The 19,391-nt window shown below is 41.5% G+C and overlaps 1 long non-coding RNA gene across 1 annotated transcript; it reads right to left on the bottom strand.

Annotated features, from left to right (window-relative positions):
* Nucleotides 1-3,319: 3,319 nt before the first annotated feature.
* Nucleotides 3,320-18,724, bottom strand: LOC124958261 (uncharacterized). Its single transcript, XR_007103858.1, has 4 exons — nt 18,508-18,724; nt 17,746-17,835; nt 13,713-13,866; nt 3,320-3,801 (listed from the first exon to the last, which is right to left on the bottom strand). It is a non-coding gene; the product is annotated as an uncharacterized LOC124958261 (long non-coding RNA).
* Nucleotides 18,725-19,391: the final 667 nt, after the last annotated feature.

The raw sequence follows: 19,391 nt of genomic DNA, 5'->3' as shown, positions 1-19,391 counted from the left end.
CCATACTCATTGGGTTATTCACAACGGCCAAGATACAGACTCAACCAAAGTGTCTGTTTCACTGGTGAATGGATCACATGTGTTTATATAAAATGGAATATCAGTGGGGTGTGATGGCACATGCCTATAATCCCAGTGGCTCAGGAAGTTGAGGGAAAAGGATGGGAAGTTTGAGACCAGCCTCAACAATTTAGTGAGACCCTCGTAGCTTTGCAAAGAGCCAATAAAAAGAAATAAAAAGAACTGGGGATGTAGCTCAGTGGTAAAGAGCCCCTGGGTTCAATCCCCAGTGTCAAAAAAGTAAAATAATAATAAGAAGGAACTCCTTCCATTTGAGACAACATGGCTGAACCTAGAGGACAATATGCTAAGATAATTAAAAGAGGTGCAGAAAGACAAACACTGCATGATTGACTTCTATGTGGAATCTGAAAAGGTCAAACCTGGCTGGGGGGTATGGGTTAGTGATAGAGCCCCCGTCCAACATGCTTAAGGCCCTGGGTTTAATGCTCTGACACTCATACAAAATAATAAATAATAAGATGAGAGTCAAACCAATAGAAGAGAGAGCAGAGTGGTGGTTGCCAGGGACTGAGGGTGAAATGGAAAGATGTTGGCCAAAAGGCATGTTTCTGTTAAAAGATGATGAAGGTTTGGGGCTCTAACTCAAGGCATGGTGACTGCAGTTAGCAGTGCTGTATTGTATGCAGATGTTCCTCGACTTTTGATTTTGGTTAGGCCCTAAATGCATTGTAAACTGAACACATCCTAAATTGAAAATGCATTTAACACACCTGCCCCACTGAGCATCATGACTTAGCAACACAGCGTCCTGTAGGATGTGGGCTGTTTGCCTCTGTGGTTCATCTCTGACGGCAGGGCTGGCTGCTGCTGCCTAGTGTCTCTAGCTACCATCCTACTGCACATCTGTAGCCTGAGAGAATATCAGAATTCGAAATCCAAAGTATGGTTTCTGCTAAGTGTGTATCAATTTTGCACCACCACAGAGTCAAGAAATCATTATGTCAAGTCATCCTAAGTGGGAGGACCATTTGTATTTAGAACTTACTAAGACAGTAGATCTGAAGTGTTTTCATCACATGCATGAAAAAAATAACTGAGGTAACAGGTGTATTAATTACGTCGATTAGGGTATTCATTTCACAATGTACGCATAAATCAAAGCATGTTATATGCCTTAAATGTGTATGATTTTTAAATATTCCTCCATTTTTCAATTTTTTTTAGTTATCAATGGATCTTTTTTTTTATTTATTTATTTATATGTGGTGCTGAGTATCGAACCCAGGGCTTCACATATGCCAGGCAAGTGCTCTACCACCAAGCCACAACTCCAGCCCTAATGTATACGATTTTAATTTGTCAATTATGCTCCAAGAAAACTGGAGTATAAAAATAAAAAAAGAGAGTTGGGGAGATAGCTCAATCAGTAGAGTGCTTGCCTTGCAAGCACAGGGCCCTGGGCTCGATCCCCAGCACCACCAAAAAAATAAAATAAAATAAAATAAAAATAAAAAAGAAAGACCTGTAATAGTGCTTCAACACAAGACTAGGTCTTTCCTTTGAATGGAAATATTACTAAAGTTATCTTAACAGAACTCAAATTAGGCCATTGTAAATCCTTCAACCAACATATGTCAATTCCCATAACTCCTCTGGGTAGAGCCCTCAAGGGATCCCTTTTTCTCTCAGGTGAAGAATGAAAGCTTTACAGTGATCTACAAGGTCCTACCAGATCTTTCCTTACTACCCCCTAACTCTTCTCAGCAGACCCTCTCACCTAGTTTCCTTGCTCTTTCTCAGATGTGCCAAACAGGTCTGTCTCAGGGCCTTTGCACACACTGTTTCTGCCAGTCTTCTCCCGGTACTCACAAGGAACACATCCTCACTTCCTTCAAGTCTCTTCTCAGATACCATCTTACTATTGAGGTCTTCTTTGGCCACCATAAATAAAATAGCAACACCTCCCCTATTTTCCTATCTCCTCATCCTGCTTTACTTTCCCCTTTACATGAATTAGCCCCTGACATAATATACATACTGATTCGTTAACTTTATCTATTACATCTGGAATGTGAGCTCCATGGGGCAAGAATTTGCTTTTGTTGCTCACTGGTCTACCACCAGCAATACAATAGTGCTTGTCACTAAATAAATACTTGTTGAACTAATTACTTTGAGGCCATTGTCTGTGGGACAAAGAAGAGATTATTCAATGCCAGAGTTCTGTTATAACACACATGGGTATGCACGGCACACACGTACACAAAGCTAAGTATCTCAATCATTCAAGTTGTCCTGAATTTATTTTTCCAGGAGTAATTCATCCTCAGGGCTGACTAAAGACCCAAGAAAAGCATGACACATGAGAACTCCAAGGATGGGCGTTCTCTTCTTGACTCTGCCATCTATAACCTTGAGCTCCATGTGGAGGGTTTTTATCCCAGCAAGTCACTTTGCCTCCCTAAGCCTCAGTTTCTCATTGGTAAACTCAGGAGTCGCTATGACGCATATCATGCTTAGCTCCCTGGGTTACTGCAAACTTCAAATGAGAAAAATGGATAATGTACAAGAGAGCCCTTTTCAGTCCGCAATGCATGTGACAGGTCTAGGATCTGATCAGCTAATCGTCACCGTCTTGGGTAAATAGGTGCACAACTAAATGAGATCACATTTGCAATTCGACAGCATTGAATACTTGGAGTTTCACCATCCTACACAAACTACACGACCATTTTCCAGATGCTTTATCAATTCTAGAATATCTTCGACTAGTATAAGTGAACAGGAAAAGATGTACTCTCGTACATGGAAGGTACGTACATGGAAGACAGGAAAAGGAGACTTTTTTTTTATTGTGTGCAGTACATTAGACACAAATCCTTTTCAAGGGTCTATAATTATACTGGCTATAGAAAAAAAAAATTGGCTTCAAAATATGAAACCAAACTACCAAACTAATAAATGTTTAAATGCTCTAAAATGTAACCAATCTTCATAAAATTTTGCACAATATTTATTTGACAGGGGCACATTTTCATGTTTGGGTGATATGTGATCGTGTCTCTAACAGTAAACATTCCCACCTCTTAAAAAGACATGGAAACTTCTGGGTGTAGCTGTAAAAGATAGGAAAAGACCAGCACATTAAGGAATGTTGGGGCATCCTGGAGAAGTGGAGAGATTCCCAACTGGGAAATAGCAGGCCAGGTTCCTGAAATTAAAAATAACCGAAACAGGGACAGATCTCAATTGATCAACAATGCTTTTTATTAAGCAACGGAGGGTCACATTTTTGGGAGAGAAAATGGCAATGGGCTACACGGGTCTGAGTTTTATAGGGTTCAGCAGGGCCAAGTCATGGGATGAGTTGGTTTGGCAGGCTCATTTAGGGTGGGACCAGGAGGGCAAGTAGGGAAATTTCTGGGGCCCATTGCACAGGGCCCAGACAATTCAGTCAGGTGCCAGGTCCTTTTGTGTTCTCCTCATTTTTCCTTCCTGCCTTTCCTCAGGCTGAGGCCTGGGCTTCTAAATGACAAAAGCTTCAATCTACCACAGACATCTCCCTGCACCCATGGGGCAGGAAGCCTGGTGGGAACAGCCACAGAGAGAGGAAAGGTCCTAGGGCTTATTCTCCCAGTCCTTCAGTTCCAGTTCCTTCTCTGCCAGGATCTTGGGGAAATCAGGAGTAGATTGTTCTGAATGTTCCATGTGGAGGGTTTTGTCCAGAAAACACCAAGTGCAGCTTGCTGATGTCCTTCCAGCTCAGTCAAGGATGCCCTGTGTAGACAAACTGGGCTGAGCAGGAGAGAAGCTTGAGAGAACAGAAACCCCACCAAGAAGGGAAGGAGCACAGTGGAAATGAGAAGCCCCACCAGGTTTCCCCAGGGCAGCCAGGCAGGACAGCTAGCCAAGGTCAAAGCAGGGAAATTTAACACCCATGTGTCAAATCCTGGACCAGGGCTTTACAGGCAGTATCTTTTTGATCCTAGGAAGGTCCCTAGGACACAGGCATTGTCCTTATCCACTGCAACAAGTGAGGAACCGGAAACTGGACCCAGCAATTCATTCACACATTATTTGGACAAATATTTATTGAGCAGCTATTCTGTACCAGGCATGGTGCCAGACCTGGGGCTGTGTGTAGTCCTTCCTCATTGACAAAACACTCATTCACTTGATGAGGGTTTTGCTGGAGTGTCACCAGAACACTTGAAAGTAGAAAGAGAATATTTTCCCCTGTTTTACGAGGGAGAAAATGAGGCCATAGTTCAGGGTTTCTAGGCCTGGGCACCGTTGCCATTTTGCTCCACATGATTTGCTGCTATAAGGGGCAGCCCTGTGCTTGTAGAGTGTTAGCCGCTTTCCTGGCCGCTACCCTCCAGGTGACAATAGAACTCTTTGCTCCCACCTGCACACCCAGCTGTGACACCAAAAATTTCTCCAAACTTTGTCAAATACTCCTAGGAGGCAAAATCATCTCCAGTTGAGATGCACCAACCTAGTTAATTGACTTGCCCAAGGTCAGATGATTTTCAAATTGTAAATTTAGAATTTGACTCCCATCTTCTAGCTCCACACTGAGACCTTGCCACAAGACTGCAGGTTCCTTTACAGAACCTAATTTATCTTCCTTCTTCAAGACAGACTGATTCAAAAACTCTCATAGACATTAAGAAAGTGTTATTAAGAACATATGAGGGACAAAGCACTATTTCAGGTACTGGGTTCAACTGTATAAAAGATAGGAGATATTTTCTGTCATTCAAATGGGGATATTAGATTTTAAAATAACAATGAATGAGCAAGATAACTTCGATAATTCTATGGAGAAATCAAAAAGATAATGGTATGGATGGGGATGAGGAAGAATAGGGAAGCTCATTTGAAATAGGATGGTCAGAAGAGGTCTCTCTAATGAGGTGACATTTTAGTTGTTATATGACCAGCAAGGGAAGAGTCTTAAGAAGAGTGTACCAGGTCAAGGGTCTAGCCAGTGCAGCAGATCGTGAGGCAGAAATAGAAGAATGGAAAGTGTTTCTCAGACTTCAGCAGATATCAGAACCACTTGATGGGCTGGGCAAAACACAGACTTCTGAGTCCTCACCCCAGAGTTTCTGAATCAGGAGGGGTGTAAACCTGTAATTTGAATTTTTTTTTTTTTTTTTGTTCTGGGATTGAACTCAGGGGTATTCAGCCACGTCCCCAGCCCTATTTTGTATTTTATTTAGAGACAGGGTCTCACTGAGTTGCTTAGTGCCTTGCTTTTGCTAAGGTTGGCTTTGAACTCCTCTTGCCTCAGCCTCCCCTGGGAATATAGGTGTGTGCCACTGAGCCCAGCACTGTAATTTGCATTTCTAACAACTTCCCAGGCAAAGATCACAGACCCAGGGAGCACACTAACTACTGAGTTAGAGCATCAGCAAAAAGGCGACTGCAGTTGGAGTATTAGTGACTGCAGGGACAAGGGGCAGGAGGTGAGGTCAGAGAAGCTGCAGGAAGCCTGTCGAGCACGCACCCTGGAAGGCTTGGAGGTTTTTAAGAAGGGGAGTGATATGATCTGATTTCCACTTTTAACAGCCCACTCTAGCTTCTGGGAGTCAGGGGTACATGTCTAGTACTTGGGTTTGAAAGTCTTTACTCCTTACACTAAGGACAAGAGTACGTTAGGACAGTGGCAAGTCAGGACGAGAAGGGAAACATCACATCCCGTTTTCTTGCTGTAGAAACAATGACAGAGTCCGCAAGTGCTAGTCACTGGACAAACAGCAAGTGATGGCTAACCGGGCAGCACAGCTTGCTTCAAGTTTTTCAAAACTGCACCTTGAAGCTGAGAATTCTGTGATGTTGGCTCTTGTGCTTGATGCACGGACTTGCCCGTCTAAGTCATATTTAGCTGTGTCTGTGGTGTGTTTAACAAATTGGAGTGGCTGCCATTTCCAGAGACAGGACAGCTTCTTGTTGGTGGGTGTTTTTTGAGGGATAAATGGTGACAAAGCAGTTGCCCTTCTCTGAGTTGGGATGTCATCCCGGGAGTCTCACCAAAGTTTTACTGACCCCTGGTGGAAGATACAGAAGTCCTTCCCTGCCTGCTTCTTTTGGTAGCTTCTGTTCTCTTCAAAGACTTGCATTCCTTTAAGAAGGTATATGCCACACAGCCCCTTCTTCCCAGGGCCTCACACAACAGGAGGAGAAACAGACTTGGGAAGAAATAATCACAATAAAACTGACTTGTGTTATAATTTGCAAGAGGAGGAAGTGGCTACACTTGTGTGGGTCCCTACTAACATCTGTAGATCCATTTATAGATGGAGTAAGTGACAGAAAAGGAGAAATGGAAAATGTCAAGTACTGAAGGTGATGACATCAGGACATCACCCACAAGCCAGCTCCACTGCTCCCATTGGATTTGAACTCTTTTCATTATGCAATGGTCCGTCAACACTGCCCGGACTTTTTCTTTCCATCTTTAACTTTTGCTGTCCAGTAGAATGAAGTTTGTCTTATATTCCATCAACTGAAAACAATTTTGTATCGTCTAGCACTTCTATGCTATTATGGTCCAATAATTATGGGTGCTCACAACGACAACCAGGAGACCCTGGAAGATCTTTAAGTACCTGCCAGCTGACTCAAGTGAGGTTAAATCACGTCCAGTCCTACTTCAGTGAGTTAAGTGCCTTTCAAGATTGTCCAAATCATTTATAGTTGATGATCCGTGTGTAGTGTGTGGGGTTGCCTGTTTTTTTTTTTTTTTTTGCACACTGATAAGATGGACCACAGAACTAGTTAACTGAATGACCCTTGGATGTGCCAAGGCTCACTCTTTGGTTTAATTTCTTCTCTTTCTCAGGATCCTGGATTCTTGAGGTCTTAAGAAGTCATTTTCATGAAGCCTGAAGTCTTTCTAAATAGGTAAAAATGCACACATACTAGAAACATCTGCATGACTAGGGATTCTCCTTGGCCTAGGTAAATCACCATGCTGAAGACTTGCCATCCAAACAAGCAAAGCCGTTCCTCAAATTATAAATTCAACTTAACTTTCCATCTATCCGAGTAGAGCAACTCCCCAGCCACTCAGCCTGCCCGCTTGTCCCTCTGAACACTGCAACCTTCATTTCCCAGAGACTCATCGCATGGCAGAAGTTCAGGCAGCTCAGGAACTATTGGGCAAAAGGTATGAAAATGCCTAATAAATTCAATATACCTTGATACGTTTATGTGTAAATTTCAGCGTAAGCCTTATCTCTCTGAAAATCTGAATATTTAAATCTCACCAAAGTAGACTAAAAATATCCATCCTGGCTTCAAATAATCCCTGAGAAGGGAATTGCTCACAGAGGCAAAATTCACAGTTTTCCTAATTGTTCTTTCCTACTGAGAATTTCAGCCTACCTAGCTGCTGGCCCAATAATTCCTCATGATGCAGAAAAATGCAGACTTCAGTCCTGTTTATGACTGGATAAGCCTGCTTCCTTTTTTGTTCTTGTTTGGCCTGTGGAGACCTGTTGCTAATGGGAACCCTCAATCAATGCCTGCTGCAGGCACAAGGCACGGGATGCTTTGTAAGCCGTCCCCTGCCCCCACTTCATGACCCTTTTCCACTCCGCCTCCAACAACTTCTCCATCTGAGCTCTGATCTGACCTGTCACCCGCTTGGCTTGTCTGATCTTGGAATTCCTTGCAACAGGAACTGCCAATTGCAGTAAATTACACACAGCCTTGACAAGGAGAATGCTAATCCTTTGAGTTTAGGAAGAGACCACACTCATCAATTGGAGGCAATGGGATACTTTATGGGGCCCCTGACTACAAACGGCATGGGAGTCCTGGGTGGGGGAAGCGGCCCCATGAATAAGCAATCACTGGCCACAGCCTATTCTGTATCCATGGATAGCATCTTTGAGAAACCTTTCTGGTATTTCTTTGGTCTGGTGTCACAGTGTCATATGGTCATTCAAGTGTACATACTTCTATTTGTGCAGCATATGTACCTAGTTGAGTCGCGTATCGTTGGAGGCAGGATGTATATGGATTAAACACAAAAACTTTGGAGTCTGAGCTCCTGAGTTTAATTATGGCTCTGCACCATACTGACTGTGACTTTGGGCAAGTTACTTAAAGCTTCTAAACCTCAGTTTTCCCATATGCAACATTCCCCCCTAGAAAGAATGATGATTACTACTTCAGATGTTTATGCATTAAAACACTTAACATCGTACCAGTACATAGGAAGTACTTAGTGAATATTAAATATTGTGATGACTTCTCATGCCCCTATCCCTCTCCAATTGTCTAGCAAGTCCCTTAGTATGATTTGGTTTCACATTCTGTTTTTTTTCAGCAGATATGTCTTCCAGAATTTAATTAATGTCCTAATGTCCTTCCTAGTTAAGACTGACATTTCATACTGAAGTTTTGAAGTACTTTTATATATATATATATATATATATATATATATATATATATATATCAGGATCATTCATCTATTTATCCATTTAGTAACAAATATTTATTGAATGCCTACTATGTGTCATGGTGCAAAGCAATTTTACCCCATACTTTAATATTACATTAAAGTACACTTAGGGAGAAGAAGATGAACAAGTAAACAAAGTAAGTCTAAATGCTAGTGCTGCTCAGGATGTTGAAAGTGCTCAGAAATGGAGGCACTACTAAAAACAGTGAGGAGGAGAGAGAAGGAAGAGCAGATACCAACACCCTCAGGCTAAGGACCAGGCTGCACGAAAGAGAATCCAGAAGATGGAGTCTTGTGAATGACATGCCCAGGCCCTGGTTCAAGCGACTCCCATCTGAGGAAGCTGTAGGTGACAGTAGGTTGAACTGTTACCCATATAAAGCCATTGAGACTCAGAAAAATGGAGGGGAGGTGCTGGGGGGATCAGTCCATACCCTCCATCCTTTTCAACCTCTAAGTTGTCCATATGCCAAGCCTTTCCTGAATGCCTTCGTCCAGGACAGAACTGATATCTTCTGGGCTGTACTCTGTGCAGCAGTCAGTCTTAGCATCTTTTTCCCTTTAGTGTGCTTATTCTTTTATATGTCTGGCTCCCTGTAGGAAAATAGTGCCAGGAGAGGTGGACTATGTCCTATTCATCTTTGTAACACCAGCCTCTAGCACCATGCCCACCCTTGGTTGGTACTCCATACATGTTTGTCGAATGAATGAATCATCACTGAATTTATTGTGCTGGCTATCGCCAGGCAATAGACTAAGTGCTTCAGCTATATTAATCTAATTCATCCTCTTTATAATCCTAAAAGTATGGGCTATTATTAGTGACATTTTACAGAAGGAATTAAGGCTCAGAGAGGTAAGAAACGCACTCAAGCCTCTATAGCTGGGAAGTAGTTGAGCTAGGATTTGAACTCAGGCAATTTTGGCTCCAAAGCCCTTGTTCTTGACTTAGTCACACAAGTGCTTCTCAAACTACTTGCACGAGAATAACCTGGAGAACATGTTAAATACACATTCCAGGTTCCCACTTGCATAGTTTGTAGTTGTATTAGTCATCTAATGGTGCTTAATAAATTAATCCAAAATTAGAGACTTGAAATAACAAACACTTCTTATTTCAGGATCCCGGTAGGTCAGACCCTGCTTAACTAGGTTCTCTGGCTCAATCTTTCAGATGCTCCACTGTGGATTCCCAGGAGCTATGGTCAGCTCAGGGCTTGACTAGGGAGGAACCAATGGTATGTTGGCTATTGGCAGACCTCAGGTCCTCACTGGCCCTCAGCAGCAAACATCAGTTCCTTGTCACCTGGGCATCCTCAAAAGGCTATTCACAGCATAGAAGCTGGCTGCCCTCATGCAAGGGAGTGAGCAACACCAAGACTGCACCAAGTCTTTATGTAACTTCACCTCAAAAGTGACATCCTATCACATTTGCCTAGTTTTAGACTGCCTACCGCAGTAGTGTGGGGTGGACTCAAGAATTAGTATTTGTGACAAGCTCCCAAGTGGCACTGACACTGATAGAGAGGACCCCCCACATGGCACCAATCCACTGTAATGCCTAAGCCAACGAATGAATGAACCGAAGAACAATATCATTAATTGGATCACAGGTTACCCTGGCTGTCCTCTGCCACTTGCACCTCCAAGGTTCCTGTCAGAAACTGTGAAGGAGACAGAACATAGGAAACCAGGACTCCACCACGACACTCCTTGGAATCCTATGGGCCGACCCAAAGTAGCTACATTCTGTCTTCTGCTTCCTACAGGTTCCACCTCCAGGTGTTCCACAACCTTTTTCCAGAACAGCCAAAACCTTGCCTCATAGGTCACAGACTCAGAGTAGAGAGGAATGATTTTGAGAGATTCTTTTTCCCCCTTGCTGCTCTTCAGAAGACACAGTAAGAGGAATGGATTAACTCCACCGGGGTCTGTAAGAGACTGACCAGGTTAAAGCAAGTTTGCCCTTCCTGTCTAAATAAACAGGACAGTGCAATGTCCTGGGAGCAACTCCTCTGAACTGGCTTCCTACCTTGGGCTGGGTTTGACCCCCCCATTGTCTGATGGGACAGCGCTCTCCCTGGCAGTCTTTCCTTGGGGGGAAGGAGGAATGTTTGCTGGAGCTGAGCAGCTGTTCAGGGTGCGGGGAGACCAAGAACATTACTAAATATAAGTGCTTATTGTACGTTGGTGTGTCAGGAATAATTCTCTCTCCTTGTTCTCCACTTATGTTTTTAAAACACACACACACACACACACACACACACACACACACTCCTCATACAACTACCATGAACCTCTGAACTCCTCGCCCCTAAATGAAGAATCCAGTTACAGACTAATTTATTTGTCTCCCCACACCCTTAAAATAAATGCCCCTTTGTCACATTCTGACATCTTCTAGGACCTTCTACGTGCCTCACTATACACGTGCTTAGGTCTCTGAGTCTCTTGGTATCCCAGTCTTTCTCAGGGTATCTTGAATAAGATGGCCAGGGAAGGGTTTCTTTACAGTTCAAGCACATTATCACTGTTAGTCTTTCTGGCTAAACCATAAATTGATTTCCAGAAATCCCCCAATATATTACATGAGTGTGTATATAGCACATGTGTGTGTTTGCATATGTGCAAATGCATGATCCTAAATCAGATCATGAGTGTTATGCTGAAAGGGATGTTCCCAGCAGGAAGTTGGCTTACTGATTTGAATGTGGCATTGAAATTCTTCCCTTCATTGGAAAGAAAGTGGCTGTGTACCACTGGGTCTCTTAATCTGAGGTTGGAAATTGATTTTCAAATTTATAAGGCCCCAACTCCTAAATATTCTCTCAGCCACCAATTTGGAAAATTGATCTCCCTTGCCAGCTGTCACCTTTCTTCCCTTCAAGTCCATTCTGGCTTCTTCTCTTGTCCCACCTACATGCCACAAATGGTATGTATAAATGTCCTCTTAGTGAATGGCTAAATGAATAAAGCCATATCCTTAAGAAAAGCCAATTAAAATAAAATAGAGCACATATATTGTCTAAACCAAGTCCTCCTTTAAAACAAGTTGTCTTAGGGGCTGGGGATGTAGCTCAGTTGGTAGAGTGCTTGCCTAGCATGCACAAGGCCCTGGGTTCAGTCTCCAGTGCCATCAAAAAAAAAAAAAAAAAAAAAAAAAAGCAAGTTTGCTTATTGAATCCTGACTAAAAATGGGTTATTTTGTAAAGAAATTCATTTTGCAAAAAACATTTTTTTAAATTGAAAATACATTGAAAAAAAAAAGAAATCTGTTTTGCTTGGAGTGGAACCACCATTTGACCCAGTTATCCTGTTCTTTGGTATATACCTAAAGGACTTAAAATCAGTATACTACAGCGACACAACCACATCAATGTTTCTAACAGTTCAATTCACCATTGCTAAGCTGTGGAACCAACCTAGGTGCCCTTCACCAGATGAATGAATAAAGAAAATGTGGTACATATACACTGGAATATTACTCACTTATCTGTAAAGAAGAATGAAATTATGGCATTTGCTGGTAAATGGATGGAACTGGAGAATATCATGATAAGCAAAATAAGCCAATTCCAAAGAACCAAAGGCGGAATGCTCTCTCTGATCTGCAGATGCTAACACACATAAGCAGGGGTGGGGAGTACGAAATAGGATAGAAGTTCATTGGATTAGACAAAGGGGAATGAAGGGAAGGCAGCGGGGGTGGGAATAGGAAAGACAGTAGAACAGTAGAACGAACCAACATTACTTTCCTATGCTTATATATGAATACAAGACTGGCATAACTCCACATTGTATACAACCACAAGAATAGGAAGTTATACTCCATGTATGTATAATGTGTCAAAATGCATTCTACTATCATGTATACATACAAAGAACAAATAAAAATGTCAAACAAATTTTTAAAAAAGAAAAGAAATCTGTTTTGAATGGAAGGCTTCAAATGTGAAGTGGGTCAAACCCTCTGGTGTGCCCCATGTGCCTCGCCCATGCCTTGGCAGTAATGCTGTTCATCTCTTTTTCAATCGTTGATTGAAGTGATGTAATAATATATACTACACATCTTACATTTCCTTGTTCTGCACTTGGGTCCTCTTAGAAACATTTTTCCCCACTTTGGATTCAACCTAGGGGTGCGTAACCACTGAGCTATATCCCCAGTCCTTTTTATTTTTAATTTTTTACTTTGAGACAGGTTCTTATTAAATTGCTTAGGACCTTGCTAAATTGCCAAGGCTGGCCTTGAGCTTGTGATCTTCCTGCCTCAGCCACCCAAGCCATTGGAATTAAGGGTGGGACATGCTTAAAATTTTCTTTTAAAAATTATATGTAACACCACAACATAATAGAAATCTCAGAAGGAACATTAACTTTCTGAGGACCCAGGAGATTTAGCATAGTCCCCAATACACTATAAGTGCCCATTAAATATGTGGCAAATGAATTAAAGAGTGAATGAATCCCTCTAATAACCTTGTCATACAATGTGATGTAAGTTGAATTTGGGTGGGGGAAAGTTTGGGAAAGGAAAAGAAATTTTTAAGTTGAAAGCTTGGAAGCAAACATTACCTGAAAATTAATCAGCCTGATAAATCATCTTTGAAATATACAGGCCAAAAGGAAAATGGACATTTCATTACAACAAATTCACTCTCATTTGTATTTCAGTGTTGCTTGTAATCAGTAAAGGGAGGCACACATTTAGAATTGCTATATTATTTCTGTGAGCCCATTTGCCTTATTCTCAATAGGTTTACTACTGACTGGAACTAATTTTCAAAACTAAATCCTTCACCTGTGTATGCAATTTATTTGGCTCTAGGAGAGATCATTAGCTTTCCCAGGGTGATGTCTTTGCAGTAACAAAGCAGTCCCATGACCAAGAAACCAAGACTAAGTCCTGCATTGCGCATCTCCTAATGCAGTCTGGCCTGGCCTCCTGAGGAGGCAGGGTTTGGAGGCTGGCTGTCCAAGCCTAAGGCTGTCTGTGTGTGCATCTCCTCTGCTTCATGGCCAATGTCATCAATAAAGTGTCCCCTACTGCAGATCTCTTAAAATAAAGGTTTCTCTTGGAGACAAGAACAGATGAAACTTACTACAAAATTATACTGTCAAAGAAAACCATTTTTACCCTTTTCTTTGGAATCTATTGTCTTCTTCCAATAACTCAGAAAATGCAAGTGATTAGCAGCATTGATACCACCTGTAAGCAACAGAGAAAAGGTCATCTTCTCCCTCTTTCTCCTCCAACTGCAGGGATGCGTCCAGCCAAGCATAGTGTGAATAAAACATCATTAGTGGAAGGCATCTATGTTTCCTTAGAGTTCTTGTCTTCCTGCAGAGATGACTTTCAGTGTCTGCAGGCAAACATGAAATGATGCATTTGTTAGTTTCTAATTTGATGACTTAAATGGTTATAAAGGGCAAACTTTAAAAAACAGATTAACAAAATATGACCAAGGAAAATTACATTTTTCCTTTCTCTGACTGGCTTACAAAGCATTTCCCAACTAAAAGTGGCTTAACTGGTGGTCTAGAGACAGGCATTGGTTGCTGTGTCAGGTTCCCACCATTATTAAGAATCTGGGTTTTGATGATTTCTGTTTTCCAATTCTATCGTGTCTGTCTGTGAGGTCTGCACTAGTGTCCCACCTCCAAGCATCTTGTTCTTAAATAAACTTAAGCAAAAACAGAAAGAAAAGGAAGCCACAGAGACTTCCCTTTGTGCTGTGCTCTTTCTTATCAAAGAAGAAAATTGTCCTCCGACCCTCACCCCACTGAGTTCTCCTTACACTTCATTGACCAGAAGTTATCACATGGCTCACAATCTCCAGCAAATGAGAATACAATGGTCATGATTGGCTTAGGCTAAAAGTACTCTACCACAGCTGAGTCTGCTTCTCTGTGTGTTGTTGCTCAAGACCCAAACACAATTTGGATTGTGTTAGCGGAAGAAGGCACCAGCCCCAGACAGCTGCTTCTGCACTGATCTAAGTGTTCATGACAATTAAGCTCTTAAATACTGGTTGACAACAAACCAACAGCAAATTTGGATGACATTCATATCATTGTCTCCCTGGGGCATCATAACACAGAAGGAGGTTGCATTTGGAGGGATCATTTGGGTATGGACATGCTTAAGGTCTCTTGATGGATCTTAGTCTGGTGTCAGTTGCTAGTTCCAGGTCCACAGGGTATCTAGCTTTTTAAGTATAGACCATGGTGTCCCTCTTTTTATATTTAAACTAAGACAAAGGTAATTTTTCAAAAGCAATTTTAATATTATTCATATAATTTCCATTTGCCTTCCCCTAGAAAAAGCTGTTTTGGTCAGGGTAATTCAGACTCTGGGACAAGTTTAAACATACACCTGTCAATATCTTTAGCCATGGCATTATCTATACCAGTATCTTCTTCCCCAACTCATCTTCTTTCTAATCGTATGGCTTGTTTCCAAAATAAAGTCTGTAGTAAGAAATCAGGAAGAAGCAAATTTCCAAATGGCTTAGGAGTAGTATAAAGAACACACAAAATTCTACAATTAATGTTGATTGGACTGCTTCCTCAGACTGACACTTTCTACCTTGCAAAGGCATCATCACACGAAGAAAATGACCTAACAAAAGTAAAAGCACTCTGTGCGGTGGTGAGCTTTCAATACATGTTGTTTATCCTGGTGATAAGAGAAATGACATTTGTTCAGAAAAAAATATTTTTTACAAGTTAAACAGTACTATAGAAAATTCAGAAAACATAGATAAGCAAAAAGAAAATAAAAATGACCTATATCCATTATCAAGTGATAACCAAAGTTAATATTTCCACATATATTTCCATCATTTCTTCCATTCATATTCATACATTTTAAAATAAAAGTGAGCTCACATTGAACAATATTACTTTGTAATTGAAATTTTCTCCCTACAGTATATTTTATACATTATTCCAGAATGATATAGACGGTTCTGCTGCATGGTCTTTTGTGTTCATATCATTGTTCCACATTTTATTCAAGCAATTTTCCTGTTGGACATTTGTGTAATGAAACTATTTCTACATTAAAGGAACTCTGTGGTTCAGACCTTGGCAATCATTTCTGGTAAGTGCTCCCTACTTACAGTAGTCTGCCTGGTTCCAGCGACCAGGGAGCACAATCTGAGAGCATTCTCAATTTCTTCTCAGCCCTTCTTCCTTAGTGTGACTATTGTGGTTAGTTCCATATCATATTGCTCCACCCTCAACTCAAGTTTCCAGAGCAGTCCCCACAACGGCTCTACAGTAACTGTGGACACATGTGCAGGGCAACCTGGCAAATGTGACGTGATTAGCACTATTCATGGGAAGCTTCTAGAACAGCTACTTCTAGAATCCTGCATGGAGTTTTTGGGCCCTAGATTATAAATGATTAGTTAAAAGCCACAGCAACACTTGGCTCATCCAACATCTCCTAGGAGCTATTTGCTGGAACACCTGGAATTCCTCAGGGCAATTCATATGTCCTCTCTCGTCCCAAACAAGCACTGGAACCCAATGTAATGTTTAATTCAGGCGCCTGGGTAGACTAGATATACTTGAATATATTTTCATTTCGAAACTGTTGGTATCTGCTTAGTTGGTTTCAGACTATGACTACCTACCAGGTAAACAAATACGTATCGTGTGTTCTGGGGGCGAGAGAGGATACTTGTGGTGTGTAGTGTATCATATCATCGTACTTAATATGAGCCATATGGTTTTAACTGCATAATTTCTACATTGACAAAATTGGCGTTTTCACTGTTTACTTATTCCATTCTCTTTAATGTTTGTATTTCTCTTTCTAAGACTTCTAATGGATAATAAAATATGACAATATAAGTTGAGCACCTAGCTCAGAAGAGAAGGTGCTTAATAAATGACATTTCCCTTTTTTCTGATGCTTTTATAGAGCAATATGGCTAATAAAGCATTTTGATGTCCATCATTCATTTGGTCTTCTTAACCGTGAAAGGGAAGCAACACATTTTTATATTCACTTTTTTATATATAAGTAAGTATTTAAATCTAGCTGTGTCAGTCCTACTTTCTTATTTACACCATAAATTCTTTTAGGAAAAATACCTTCCTTATACTTCTTTTTACCAATAACTCAACGTGTCAGGGTTCAATAATGGATACATGGTGACAGTGAGAAATGATTTTTCTATTGAAGTCCACCTTAAAAGAGGATGGTGGTTGTTTTCTGCTTCCAGTAGTTCTGCAGCTGATAGAATAAGACAAAGTACCCTTTCTAATGTGAATTTATGGAATGATTGTCTGCCCATAAAAAATTATTCTCCAGCTTGGAGCAATTAAAGTGGTCTCTCTCCTCTCCAAATTAATGTAATTAATACTATAGTCTTGGTTGTTTATCATGTCTTGATAATATCACAAGGGAATGAAAATATTGGCTCTTTTATCCCTTAAATAGCTGAGATGAAACTGTTCGAGCTCTAATGTTACAACAGCTGTTTCTCATGTCCCCAAATATAATTGGTTGGTACTGAGGTTACTAAATTGTAAGAAATTGACTTTGGTTTTATGCTCGCCTACTTTTGGTGGAAGGAGAGATGGGAAATGTTAGCTTTCTCTTGTAATGAAAAGGCAAAATCTTCCCCAGTGACATGGCAGCTCCGGGCCTCGTCTGTATAATTTTCTTCCACAACCCACTGTCTCTGCATTTGCTGGCTAACACGCCTGGGAAAGCAGGACCATTCCAGCCTCCCTCCTAATTAGCTCTCAGCCCAATGCAGCTGCCTGAGATGTGTCCGGGCTTTCCCAGGAGGTGCTCTTTCTGGAAGTCACTGTAAAGTGGTCTGGTCTCCAACGACAAATTCAATAGGGAATTTGCGATCATAATTATCCCAGATAATTTGGAGGACCCAAGATTCTTTTATCTGAATGTCTTCATTGCTGCAGGCTGTTGTTCTCAAAGTGTCATCCCTGGCCCACACCACCAGCATCACCTAGCAACTGCTTAGATAGGCAGATCTTCAGGCCCACTCTCGACCTATCCAGACAGAAATGTCAGGGGGAGGGTCCAGCAATCTGTGTTTTAATGAGCTCTCCAGGTGACAATAATGCACACCAAACTTTGAGAACCACTAGCTCAGGGTACAACCTGGCTTGTGGAGGGCGATGCTCTTTAGTCCGTTATCAGCTCATCTACTTCTAACCTTCATTTGTCTCCCTACAAATAGAACAAAGTACACACTCACCTTCACACCAGCCTCCTCAGAACAAACTCACTCCTTTATCCACTGTCAGTGTCTCTCCTCATTCTTTCTAGGGTTGTAGGGCAGTGCCTCCTAATTTTTAAATCATAGGGAGGTCTCGTTAAAACCCAGTCTGGTTTAGCATGGCCAGAGCAGGTCTCGAAATTCTGCATTTCTAACAAGCTTGCAGCTTCTGCTGCTGGTCTAGAGACCACATAGCAGTGACCAGAGGAGTGGCAAGCACACTGGAGAAAACAAAAAACAATTATAAAGGACTTCCTGGTTAATGGGGACAAAACAAGAGATCCACGCAGTGACTATTATGAGTCTGTCAGGTTGGGCTTTAAGACGCGCCTTGGAAAAGGATCTTTCCACTGCAGAAATGCTCTTTCTGTCTGCTTTCCTGCTCCTTGGGGTTCTCCCCTCCAACCTCCTCCCCTGTAACCCCTCCGTCTTTCCTTTCTCCCCACTCTTCCACTCTGTCCCCCACACTGTCTGCCTCTCTGGTCTTTTCATTCTGAAGTCCTAGTTTTAGTGATGCTTACATCAATTCTTATGAGCTGAGAAGTTGGAGCCAGTGCCAAACTTTGGATGCAGGTCTCAAGGGAAAATCATAAGGTAGAATTGAAGGAGAAGTCCTAACCTCACCTCCTCCTAAGAAATTTTTCCAGTTGCATATATAACCATTGAAATGCTCATTGCTGACTTCTGATTTACCTGGTGCTCCCCATCCAGTGGGCTAGTTTCTCCAGCCTTTGGATTCACCTCTTTAGATGGGAAGAAGTCAAATGCATGTAGAATTCTTCTGGTGGCTTTCAGACTGGCAAGTTTCCTTTAACCTTTGAAAATTACTTCAAAGTTTCCCTTTGCAGAAAGCTGGCAGCATGCATGGCTGATAGCTTTGCTCCCGGATCTGCTTCCCCTAGCCCAGCTGCACAGGTGCACATTGGGGGAGGGAGAGTCCCTTTGATGTCTGCTGTGAAATAATGGCACAAGGAGACTATAGGAGACATGGAAATAAAGCAAAAGGGTGACCAATTAGCAGCGAAGAAAACCCAGAATCTCCTGTATGAGAAAGTCCTAGGTAGTTTCTTTCTGACTCCTCCTTCTCCCCATTTCATTGCCAATAGAGGTTCTTTATCCAGCAGGATGTGCACACCCCCATCTCCCAGTAGTGTTCAGAATTGCCCTAGAGTCATTGAGTTATTTGGTTTGGAGGAGAATTATCAACTTAAATTGAATATCACTCATTTTGCTTCTGGATGGTGTTCTTGTGCTCTGTGGGTTAGACCATGCATCCAACAAATACTCAGAATACCCTTGAATAGGAAATGATATTGGTCAAATTATATTGTTATATTTTGTTCATACACGGATATGTAACAACAAATTCTACCATTACGTACAACTATAATGCACCAATAAAAAAGTGAAAAAAAATTAAAAATTAAAAATAAGAATAAGCAGAAGAAAACTTTTTTGTTACTCACAAGAGCTAACTTGCATTTTCTTTATCCTTTCTTTTTGTGTGGCCAAGACTAGGGGAAAATTAAATACCAACATTAGACAGGATGAGTTAGCAAAAACAGGTGTGGGATAGAGATCAGTTTGGAATGAAAGAATCAGGGAGGTGGTGAGGAGGGAGGTGA

This window comes from Sciurus carolinensis, chromosome 1, assembly GCF_902686445.1.
Source record: "Sciurus carolinensis chromosome 1, mSciCar1.2, whole genome shotgun sequence".
NCBI classification, from domain to species: Eukaryota; Metazoa; Chordata; class Mammalia; order Rodentia; family Sciuridae; genus Sciurus; species Sciurus carolinensis.
This window is presented reverse-complemented; position numbering and strand designations above follow the sequence as displayed.